General features: G+C 43.9%; 1 protein-coding gene across 1 annotated transcript in view; it reads right to left on the reverse strand.

Annotated features, from left to right (window-relative positions):
- Window positions 1–13,069, reverse strand: part of LOC138091191 (trophoblast Kunitz domain protein 1-like) — a 34,323-nt gene that overhangs the window by 968 nt on the left and 20,286 nt on the right. The window lies entirely within an intron of this gene.

The raw sequence follows: 13,069 nt of genomic DNA on the forward strand, positions 1-13,069 counted from the left end.
CTAAGTATTCTTAACCCACACAGTATCATTTACAATTTTGAAACATTTCCAGGATTTAGCAGTGGGAGATTTTATAAAAAAAAAATGAACGTCTCACATTGTAGGAAAAAGTAAGCGATCTGACAACACATTCCTGCCATTTAACAAAAACCCTCTTCTGTCCATGGCATTCTCCAGGCAAGAATACTGGAATGGACACACGTCCCTTCTCCAGGTGATCATCCCAATGCTGGGATCAAACTCGGGTCATCTGCATTGCAGGCAAATTCTTTACCATATGAGCCACTAGGGACAGTGGGTCTCAATGCTGAGCGAGCTTCAGAATCCATTAGACATTTGTTGAAACACAGGTCTGAGCCCTCCACTGTCTGAGGTTTGATTTGGTAAGACATGGTTGGGACCTGAGTATCTGCACCTACCAGGTTTCTGGGACTGAGGGTGCTGCTCAAGGGACCATTTTCTGAAAGCCATGAACTAAGCTAAGGAGAACTGCTCTCTTCTCAGGAGGGGAGTGTTCTCTCCAGTTTCCATAATCCCTGCCATTCCTTATTGTCTCTCCAGCCTCCACCCCCACTCTAAATATGTCCAGCCATATTACTCACCTGGTCCAAGGTCATTTAACATTGTGACCTATGAGATGGGCTCACAGTAAGTGTTCAGGAAAAGGTGTTAGTTTATTTTTAGCCACTCTGTCATGTACATGATCACCACGTGTCTGGGACAGACCTCCCTGATCTTGACACTGTTATTCTTTGCTTTGCAGCTGCCAAATACAAATGTCTTCAAGAACCCAGACCGGGCCTTGTAGAAGTACCTGATTATTTTGGCCTTGCAGGGACCCTTGTATGGAGATAGCAGGCAGAAGTTCAGTCACAGGGCTGCAGAGATGGGAGGATCTTGGTTAAATAGGAAGGTGATCCTCACTGTTTGTCTACCAGGTGAGCGACTGAAACCACCAGTTTGTTTGCAATAGAGATGGTAGGGGTGCAGGGGGGTGACTGTGAAAAGGCCCTTTGATATCCTTCTGTCCATGGCATTACTACCAATGTCATTAGGTGTCACAGTGAGAGGATAATATTGTAAGTAATTACGTATTGTTACTTAATATCTATAGATTTATTGACATTATGCCACTGATTAACTCCAAAAGAACAAAAAGGGAGGATACTTATTATGAATATTCTCCACATGTTGAGAATGATCAGAGCTGGACAATGGCCAGTGAGTTTATAATACTATTTACTGGACATATGTGTGGTGGAAACATTTCACCACTGGAAAAGAAAGTGTGACATTGGATAACCAAGAGTAGAGCACATGCAACGCTGCTCAGTGCTATGCGGCAGCCTGGATGGGAGCAGTTTGGGGGAGAATGAATACATTTATACATGTGGCTGAGTTGCTTTGCTGACCACCCAAAACTATCACAATATTGTTAATCAACTGTGTTGTTAGTCACTCAGTCATGTCCAACTCCTTGGGACCCCATGTACTGCAGGCTACCAGGTTCATGGAATTCTCCAGGTAAGAATACTGGAGAGGGCTGCCATTTCCTTCTCCAGTCATGACTGCTACTCCTTTCAAAATATTCATGTAAGCTGGTCAATTGTTCATGTGAGGACACTGCAAATGACTTGCCCCAGGACACAAAATATTTGAGTGTTAGGATCAGGACAAGTCACAACCCATTTAATCAAGCAACTTTTCTCCAGAATTTCTGAAACTGCAGAGACCGGGAAGGGGTTCTGAGTGCTCTGTTCAACATAATATCTTCCCCTGTCCCTGAGCCTCACCCCAGACGCAAATGGTAGAAAAGAGGGAGTCTTCATTTTGTCCCTGACACCAAACATGTGGATCTCTGTCAGCAGCAACCAGTTCCTCACACTCACTCTAGGACATCCAAGAGTCAATTTACTTCTGACACTAAATCCACAGAGGTGGCCCAGACATCACAAGATGAGGGCTCCATCCCTCAGGATGGCCCACACTCTCAAGTGTTGATCACAATTTCTACTGTCACTTACATGTGTGACCGACTGGCTATAAATTCGCAGGTTCTTTGATCCACCTCCCATGTTCAGTAACTTATTAGAAATTTTCAGAGAACTCTGGAAAGCCATTTACTTACTGTCCCGAGGTATTATAAAACATTAAAACTCAGGAACAGCCTAATGGAGGAGAAGCATCAGGTAAATGGGGAGTTGGGGGTGAAAGCCTCAAGCCCTCTCAGGACTCTCCCCCTTCTCAATCCCTTGATGGTATCACCTTCCCTGAGGCACTCTGAACCCAGCATTCATGGGTTTTAATTGAGGGTGGAGCCAGGCAAGTTGATAGAATCATTGGCCATTTGTGATTAAACTCAGTATCAGTACGGTGTATGGTCCTCAGAGGGACTGAGGGGTGATAGTTTTAACCCTATCATCAGCTGATGGAAAATTCTGGAGTCCAGTCCCATCCAGACTCTATCTCAGGTCCCATCCTTCACTCATCTCATGATTTATAAAAATACATAAAATTCCAAGACTTCAGGTTGCCTGGAGCATAAACAGAGACAGGAATCAAATATGGATCTTCTTATGACACTACAGTAGGATCAGGGGCAAGGCAGTGACCTGGAATATTGCATCAGTTATGAGGTCCCTGATCTAGTAGAGTCAGGCCAGGCACTCACTTTTCATAACTAAACACATAACGTGACCTTCTGAGAGTCAAGAAACGTCCCTGGAGTGAAAACTGCCCAATTTACCAGAAGAAATCCAGAGAGGGTTTGCTGCAGCCACTTGCAACCCCCTACTCCCTCCCTCCAACCCTGGTCTCACCACCTGTGGTTTTGGGATGAGAGGACCTCAGTTTGTGTCCCAGTTCTGCCTTTTCTTAACTGTCTGATCTGTGGCCTGAAATGTCTCTTGTCTTCGTTTGTTACATGAGATCATGTTGCTGACATCCTGGGGCTGTTTTTAAAGCACTGACTATGGCCTCCCTAAACATATATTATTTTCCAGGCAAAGCCAAAGTCCTTTGAAATGATAATAATAATGGGTAATGGTGATAGTTAACACTTAACTCTTTTGACCAGAGAGTCAAATAGTGGCATAGTAGGGTGGAGAAAGGCCTGGACCTGGGTGAGGTCATTCACTGAATAAGAGGGCTTTCACTTACCTCTGAGAAAGAAGGAGACATATTTGAAGGAGAGACTGTGACTTCACTCTGGCACTCGAGGAACTTCCTGATGCTGAACTTCTTTAATAGAATGTGAAACTATAATATCCAGTCTTATTTATTCCTTGTATTTATTGCACATTTAAAGAACATTTAAAGAACAGTCAGGAGCAAGGCAACTAAAACTCTATGGGCTTCTTGACAATTTGCCTTGTTCCATGGTTTTCAAAGCATGTTGTGGTTCTCAAAAGGAAACAAAGCTGGGGATTTCTTAATGCAAACACCATCATCCACTTTTATAAAGAACAAATAAGGGTTTCTGAGAGTGGAAATGTCTTGCCCAAGTCTACACAGCAGCATAGTGAGTTACTTAAGACAATCTCTTTTCCTTAATACCAAGTCTTTATCCCATCATTGTTGTTCAGTCCCTAAGTCCTTTCTCACGCTTTTGTGACCCCATGGACTGTAGTCCTCCAGGTCCTCTGCCCATGAGATTTCCCAGGCAAGAATACTGGAGAGGGTTAGGATTTCCTTCTCCAGGGTCTTCCCAAACTGAGTATCTACCCTGTCCTCCTGCACTGGCAGAAGAACGCTTACCACTGAGCTACTAGCGATGCCATCAGGAAGAGTTTGTTGGAGTTCAGTCGCTAAGTCATGTCCAACTCTTTGGGACCCCACGGACTGCAGATGCCAGTCTTCCCTGTCCTTCACTACCTCTCAGAATCTGCTCAAACTCATGTTCATTGAGTCAGTGATGCCATCCACCCATCTCATCCTCTGTCATCCCCATGTCCTCCTGCTCTCAATCTTTCCCAGCATTAGCATCTCTTCCAATGAGTCAGCTCTTCTCATCAGGTGACCAAAATATTGGAGCTTCAGCTTCAGCCTCAGTCCTTCCAATGAATATTCACTGTTGATTTTCTTTAGGATTGACTGATTTGATGTCCTTGTAAACCACAGAGCTCTCAAGTGTCTTCTCAGCACCACAATTTGAAACATCTATTTTGGGGGCCTCTACCTTCTTTATGGTCCAACTCTCACATGCTTATATGACTACTGCTTAAAACCATAACTTTGACTATATGGAATTTTTTAAATCATAGTGTGTTTACAATATTTTCCCTACCCCAAGAAAGATGACTTCTGGGACAAAACATAAGTACTTATTAATATTTTTCATTAAATGAATCTCCCATTTCATACTCATGCCAAATGCACAGTTATTGAAGAGACTGGAGATAATAAAATTCCTAATAATCTGTTTGATAATGAGGCCTGTCTATATAATTTTGAGTCTCCTCTAACACCAAAATCACTGCAGATGGTGACAGTAGCCATGAAATTAAAAGACATTTACTCCTTGGAAGAAAATTTATGACCAGTCTAGATAGCATATTGAAATGCAGAGACATTACTTTGCCAACAAAGGTCCATCTAGCCAAGGCTATGGTTTTTCCAGTGGTCATGTAAGGATGCAAGAGTTGGACTGTGAAGAAAGCTGAGTGCCAAAGAATTGATGCTTTTGAACTGTGGTGTTGGAGAAGACTCTTGAGAGTCCCTTGGACTGCAAGGAGATCCAACCAGTCCATTCTAAAGGAGATCAGCCCTGGGTGTTCTTTGGAGGGAATGATGCTAAAGCTGAAACTCCAGTACTTTGGCCACCTCATGCGAAGAGTTGACTCACTGGGAAAGGCTCTGATGCTGGGAGGGATTAGGGGCAGGAGGAAAAGGGGACGATAGAGGATGAGATGGCTGGATGGCATCACTGACTTGATGAACATGAGTTTGAGTGAACACCTGGAGAAGGTGATGAACAGGGAGGCCTGGCATACTGCAATTCAGAGGGTCACAAAGAGTTGTATATGACTGAGCGACTGAACTGAACTGAACTGAACACCCTGTATCCTGATTGGAAAATGAAATAATACTTGAACACGACAGCAAAGCGAATCACCTTCACTTGACAACTATTGTACCATCTGCATAGAACAACCTGCTGTCTTGAATAAGCTCCCAGAAGTACTGCATTTCCTGTTCTTCCTACAGTTGCCTCTGGAGGGAAGATCAGCTGACTCTCAACATTCTGATTAATTTCATAACAGAGAAATGATTATATTTGACAAATAAATTTTTTAGAGGGATGGTGAGGAAACATAGGCAAAGGAGTCTTTTCGACTAAACCAAATTGGTAGAAAATGGACACCTTTGACAACAAGTGTGTAAAATGTTTTAGTAATGACTGATAAACTTCCAAAAAGCTCATGTAACCTGGTCTCTGGGCTCATGTAAGGAAAGTGCAGATGACTTGCCCCAGGACACACAGTATGTGGGTGGTGGGATCAGGATAAGACGCCATGCTGTCACATCCCATTTAACCAAGTACCTGATTCTGCCAGATATTCTGAAAATGCAGAGAACAGGAATGGGGTTCTGAGTGCTTGGCCCCACATAGTATAGTTACAGGGCCCTGACCCTCACTGCAGAGACAAATGGTAGACAAGAGTGAGTCTGGGTTTTTTCCCTGACTCGAAATATGTGAGGTCTCTACTGACAGCAACCAGTTCGCCACACCCACTGAAATCTCAGGAGCCAATTCACTCTGACTCTAAATCCATAGAGGTGACCCAGACCACAGACATCAGGGGCTTGGTGCTTAGGTCAGCCCACATTTCAAGTGTCCAACACAAGTCCTTCCATCCCTTACACCTGGGATCAACTGGCTATAAACTCAGAGGTGTCATGACCAAACTCCCATATTCAGAAACTTATTGGAACCACTCACAGAGCTCAGGAAATCCCTTTACTTACTGTCCCCAGTTATTTTAAGCAAAAAACCCAGGGACAGATAAATTGTACGGCAAATGGGTAGTCAGGGCTGCTGAGCTCCCAAACTCTCTCAGGACTCTCCTCCCCTCACAATCTCTTGATACCTCATGTCCCCTGAGGCTCTCTGAACCAAGTATTTATGGGTTTTAATTGAAGACGGGAGGTAGGCAATTTGATAGGATCATTGGCCATTGGTGACTGAACCCTGTATCAGTGGCCTCTCCTCTCCCCAGAGGGACTGAGAGTTGATAGTTCTAACCCTCTAAGCACCTGATGGCATGTTCTGAGTCAGTCTCATCCAGATGCTATCTAGTTTTCCATTCTAGACTTATCTCAGGACTTACAGATAGACAGTAATTTCCAAGAGTCTCAGGAAGCCTGGGCATGAACAAGGACAGAGAACAAAAGTGAATCTAGTGATTACACTACACTGATGTGTACATAGAAGGCTGTGTCCAGGAAGGAAGAGTTGCAGTGATGGGGTCCCTCATCTGCTAGAGTTAGTTGAGATACTTTTGATTAAAAGCTGAACACATAGTAATATCTTTTGAGAGTCAAAAATTGTTCATGGTGTTAAACTGCCGACTTCCCCAAAGATATCCAGAGATGGTTGGCAGCACTCACCCCACCCATGCAACCCAACCCCTTCTATGGACTCCCCTCATCCCCCACCTCCAGAGAGGAGAGATGAGCCCAGACTTGCCCTGGGCCTTGTTGCTAGTTTCACACCCTGGTATACCAGCCACAAGGGTGCCCAGGAGGGCGAGATGGGTTGCCAAAAAGCAGAGCTGGCTTATCTTCATGGTTTCAGAAGGCCTACTGAAGAAAGATGGCAGCTAACTGAGCTTCTCACACCCTAGTTCAGTGACTGCAAGAGAGACAAGAGGAGGGTGAGGAAGAGAAGGGCCCGGGGCCAGTATTATAGAGTGTGTACACCCCCATTACCTATTGTCCTGCTTTAGCCTCCCGGGGTAAAATGTCCAGTATCAATGATTCTTCAATTTGACTTTGCTTGTGGGTCTCATGGATACATGTTTTGTAGTTGTACATGTGGAATTTAGTCCACATGTACATGGTCAATCAGGGAGGATTTTAGCATCTAAACCAGTGCATGACATGTGAAGGACAATCAGTGAGTGGATGAGAACAAATCACGGGATGAATAAGGGAACAGGAGTGTATGAGCTCAGGTCCTCCTTTCAGCCTCTGTGTTGTCATCACGTTGGGCATCATTACCAACCCCCGCCCCCCACTCCGTCACCACCCTCACCTAGCTCAGAAGTCCAGTGTGACACACACATATTCCCACAACCATTGCCATAGCTTCTTGACTGGATGGAACCTACTCTTTACCTGGCTGTTCCCTGCAGGAACTTAGCTAGGAAGCTGATGTTCTTCTGAGACAGTAACCCTGTTTTCTGTTTCGAATAAGGAGTAAGGGAAGGGGGCAGAGGGGAAGTAGGGAGCCAAATATATCTCCACAGCCTGACCACCTGCTCTCAATCACCTGATTTCACAAACCAGAGAGCTCTCTGCCTGCGTGGACTTCAGGGGACACTGGAAGATTGCCCGCAACCACCCACTTCCTCCTCTTCTCCCCCCAGTGGTTTTGAGGTCACACGACCTCCTCTTTATGACCAGCTCTGCCTTTTGCCATCTTTGTGTCTGCAGATGGAAATCTCCCAGAGTCCTCCAGTCTTCAGATGTCAGGTGACATCAGTGCTGCCCACATCAGGAATTGCTGTGGAAGCAACAGACACAGCAGACAGATGTTCCTTCTCCCTGAGAGGTCAGAGTCCTTTGTAGTATTAATAATAATAGTATGAGTAATCACAACAGATAAAATGTGAATTAATCTATATGTCAGTCTTTATCCAAGCACTTGACATATATTTACAGATTTAATTCTCAAAAACCCTAAATTACGGGGTGAGGTAGCATTGATAATTCCTCATGTTACAGAGGAGGAACCTGAGCCTCAAAAATAAAATAAGCTCATTACAGTCATCCAGTGGTTCAAGAGGTTTTGAGCCCAGGGATCTGGCTGCAGAGTTTGTGCACATGCACTCTGCTGCATTGATAGCTGTTATCTATAGGGGAGGTGTGAGGCATGACACACTCACAATCTCTTCATTCACTAGTGTCTATTCACTCCCAGGTGAAATCAGGTAGCACTAGCCTCCCTCCAACTCAACTACATTCAGATAAGTATTTCCATTTAAACACACACACATGCAACACAGAGGCACAAAGTGTGCTCCACTCCAGCTCAAGGAGAGGGCAGCTGGGTTCCTTGCCCAGAAGCCCAAGGTGCAAGTCCAGCCAAATGTCAAGCAGGCACAGAGCTGGATGATGAGCTGCAGAAGACATGAGGGGCTGCCTTCCTGGCACAGACACCCTTTCCCTTGAGAAGGGCAGCAGCTCTCAGTACTGAGCCGCCCCAGGACAGAAGGACATCAGTAGCCTGTAATTCACATTGCAAGGCACTGAGAGTGGAGAGTCTACTCTCTCCTGAGACATTCTATGTGTGCCACTTGATTTAGCCTTGTGTCACTCTTACAACATCTGAGATTTTCATCCCATTGTGTCAAGGAGAAAATAGAGTCTCAGAGGTAAAACCACTTGCTCAGGAAACACAATTTGAAGATGGTAGAATGAGGATTCTAGTTCAAGAGGCCTTCTGGCCCTGCCCCTATTTCTGTCTCAATCTATCCACCTGAGGCCAGGGAGCAACAGGGACTCCCCCTAATACCAGAAACTCCTCTTTTCTCCCCACTCCTCTCTCATATGTCTGTCTTTTTCTCCCCATGTCCTCCTCTCCTTGTCGTCCTTTAGTCCAAGTCAGAGGCTTCCAGATCCACAAGCTACCTGATGGGCCAGTTCTCCCTCCATCTCCCCTGTCCCTGCTCATGTGTAAAGGTGGGCTCTAAATCCCGTGCATTCCTATACACTAACAATGAAAAATCAAGAAGAGAAATTAAGGAAACAATCCCATTCACCATGGCAACAAAAGGAATAAAATACTTAGGAATAAGTTTAACCAAAGAAGCAAAAAACATGTATAGAGAAAACTAGAAAACACTGATGAAAGAAATCCTCAGTTCAGTTCAGTCACTCAATCCTGTCCGACTTTTTGCTACCCCATGAATTGCAGCATGACAGGCCTCCCTATCCATCACCATCTTCTGGAGTTCACTCAAACTCACATCCATCGAGTCAGTGATGTCATCCAGCCATCTCATCCTCTGTCGTCCCCTTCTCCTCCTGCCCCCAATCCCTCCCAGCATCAGAGTCTTTTCCAATGAGTCAACTCTTCACATGAGGTGGCCAAAGTACTGGAGTTTCAGCTTTAGCATCATTCCTTCCAAAGAACACCCAGGACTGATCTTCTTTAGAATGGACTGGTTGGATCTCCTTGCAGTCCAAGGGACTCTCAAGAGTCTTCTCCAATACCACAGTTCAAAAGCATCAATTCTTCAGTGCTCAGATTTCTTCACAGTCCAACTCTCACATCCGTACAAGACCACTGGAAAAACCATAGCCTTGACTAGACGGACCTTTGTTGGCAAAGTAATGTCTCTGCTTTTGAATATTCTATCTAGGTTGGTCATAATTTTTCTTCCTAGATGACACAAATACATGGAGATATATACAATGTTCTTGGATTGAAAAAATCAATATCGTGAAAATGAGTGTACCACCATAAGCAGTCTGTAGATTCTACACAATCCCTATCAAACTACCAATGGTATTTTTCACAGAACTAGAACAAATAATTTCACAATTTATATGGAAATGTAAAGGAGCCCAAATCAACCTTCTTGACTTCAGACTGTACTACAAACCTACTTTTGAAAAGACCCTGATACTGGGAAAGATTCAAGGCAGGAGGAGAAGGGGATGACAGAGGATGAAATGGTTGGATGGCATCACCAACTAAATGGACATGGGTTTGGGTGGACTCTGGGACTTGGTGATGGACAGGGAGGCCTGGCATGCTGCAGTTCACGGGGTTGCAAAGAGTCAGACATGACTGAGCGACTGAACTGAACTGAACAAAACTACAGTCATCAAAACAGTATGCACTAGCACAAAGACACAAATATAGAGAATGGAACAAAATAGAAAGTCCAGAGGTAAATCCATGCCTCTACAAACACCTTATCTTTGAGGCAAAAAATATATGCTAGAGAAAAGACAGTGTCTTCAACAAGTGGTACTGGGAAAACTTGTCGACTACATGTAAAAGAATGAAACTAGTCCACAGCTCTTAGAGGAGAACATATGCAGAACACTCTAACATAAATCACAGCAATATCTACTATGACCCACCTCCCTGAGTAATGGAAATAAAAATGAAACTAAACAAATGGGACCTAATTAAGCTTAATGCTTTTTGCACAATGAAGGAAACTGTAAGCAAGGTGAAAGACAGCCCACGGAATGGGAGAAAATAATAGTAAATGTTTTGAAACAGCTGACAAGGAATTAATCTCCAAATGTACATGCAGCTCATGCAGCTCAACACCAGAAAACAAACAACCCAATCAAAAAGTGGGCAAAAGAGCTAAACAGACATTTCTCCAAAGAAGACCTACAGGTGGCTAATAAGCACATGAAGAAATATTCAACCTCACTCATTATTAGAGAAATGCAAATCAAAACCACAATGAGGTATCATTTCACACCAGTCAGAACGCCATCATCAAACATCTACAACAATAAGAGACACATGTACCCCAATGTTCACTGCAGAACTATTTACAATAGCTAGGACATGAAAGCAACCTATATGTCCAGTGGCAGATGAGCGGTTAAGGAAGTTGTGGTACATATACACAATGGAATACTACTAAACCATGAAAAGGAGAGCATCTGAGTTAGTTTAATGAGGTGGATGAACCTGGAGCCTAGTATAGAGAGTAAAATAAATCATAAAAAGAAAGAGAAATACTGTATATTAATACATATATATGGAATTCAGAAAGACAATACCAACGATCCTACCTGCAGGACAGCATAAGAGACACAGATGTAAAGAACAGACCTTGGTACTCAGTGAGAGAAGTCAATGAGGGATGATTTGAGAGAATAGCATTGAAACATGTACAAGGCCTCAAGTAAATGCATGACCAGTGCACATCGATGCATTAAGCAGGGCACCAAAAGACAGTGCTCTGACACAACTCGGGTGGACGGAGTGGGGAGAGAGGTGGAAGGGGTGTTCAGGAGCGGGGACACATATATGCCTGTGGCAGTTCATGCTGATGTATGTCAAAAGCTAACACAATATTGTAAAGTAATTATCCTCCAACAAATTAAATAAACAAATAAAAAAAGAAATCTTCCTGGCTCCTGCAGGTCTCTTTAGAGAAATTACAGGACACGAACAAAACCGTGATTGCATTCTGGATGAAGACACGTGATCTAACCCTCTGGGACCTCAGATCATATCTCTGCTTCTGTTCCTCACTATCTCCTTCTGAAAAATGACACTCTTGGATTGCCTACTATCTAAGGCCATATTTGAAAATGGATGGAAGGCACCCAAGGCAGACAGAACATGTTTAGATATTTGAGATGCTGTGCCCTCTGAGAGGTATGTTCATACCTGAGTAATGGGTGACCATTTTCTCACTCAGTTCAGTTCAGTTCAGTCGCTCAGTCATGTCCGACTCTGCGACCCCATGAATCGCAGCACACCAGGCCTCCTTGTCAATCACTAACCCCTAGAGTTCACTCAGATTCACGTCCATCAAGTCAGTGATGCCACCCAGCCATCTCATCCTCTGTTGTCCCTTTCTCCTCCTGCCCCAAATCCCTCCCAGCATCAGATTCTTTTCCAATGAGTCAACTCTTCGCATGAGGTGGCCAAAGTACTGGAGTTTCAGCTTTAGCATCATTCCCTCCAAAGAAATCCCAGGGCTGATCTTCAGAATGGACTGGTTGGATCTCCTTTCAGTCCAAGGGACTCTCAAGAGTCTTCTCCAAAACCACAGTTCAAAAGCATCAATTCTTCGGCGCTCAGCTTTCTTCACAGTCCAACTCTTGCATCCTTACATGACCACTGGAAAAACCAGAGCCTTGACTAGATGGACCTTTGTTGGCAAAGTAAAGTCTCTGCTTTTCAATATGCTATCTAGGTTGGTCATAACTTTCCTTCCAAGGGGTAAATGTCTTTTAATTTCATGGCTGCAATCACCATCGGCAGTGATTTTGGAGCCCAAAGAAAATAAAGTCTGCCACTGTTTCCACTGTTTTCCCATCTATTTCCCATGAAGTGATGGGACCGGATGCCATGATCTTCATTTTCTGAATGTTGAGCTTTAAGCCAACTTTTTCGCTCTCCTCTTTCACTTTCATCAAGAGGTTTTTTAGTTCCTCTTCACTTTCTGCCATAAGGGTGGTGTCATCTGCATATCTGAAGTTATTGATATTTCTTCCAGTAATCTTGATTCCAGCTTGCGCTTCTTCCAGCCCAGCATTTCTCATGATGTACTCTGCATATAAGTTAAATAAGCAGAGTGACAATATATAGCCTTGACCTACTCATTTTCCTATTTGGAACCATTCTGTTGTTCCATGTCCAGTATACATGATGATAAAACAATACCCCACTTTTGGTACCACATAATATTTTTGGCACAGTCCATGGGGTCACTAAGAGTTGGAAACAACTAAACATTTTCACTTTCATACATTGGATAAGAAAATGGCAACCCACTCCAGTGTTCTTGCCTGGAGAATCCCAGGGATGGGAGAGCCTGGTGGGCTGCTGTCTATGGGGTCGCACAGAGTTGGACATGACTGAAGCGACTTAGCAGTAGCAGTAGCAGCAGTAGTAAAGCACCAGTCTGCCAATGGAGAAGACACAGACATGTGGGTTCAATCCCTGGGTCATAGATTTCATATAAAAAATTTTTTGATCAATACTGAAAAAGTAAACACTGGCATCAAAGTCCTGTAATTTAACAAGTCTGTGGACCTCACACTTGTGTGAGCATTAGAATCCTATAGCCATATGATCAAAGACAGAGCTCAGATCTCTACCACCAGAATGCTGATTCAGTAGCATAGGGTGGAC

The sequence above is a fragment of the Capricornis sumatraensis genome, chromosome 15, assembly GCF_032405125.1.
Source record: "Capricornis sumatraensis isolate serow.1 chromosome 15, serow.2, whole genome shotgun sequence".
NCBI classification, from domain to species: Eukaryota; Metazoa; Chordata; class Mammalia; order Artiodactyla; family Bovidae; genus Capricornis; species Capricornis sumatraensis.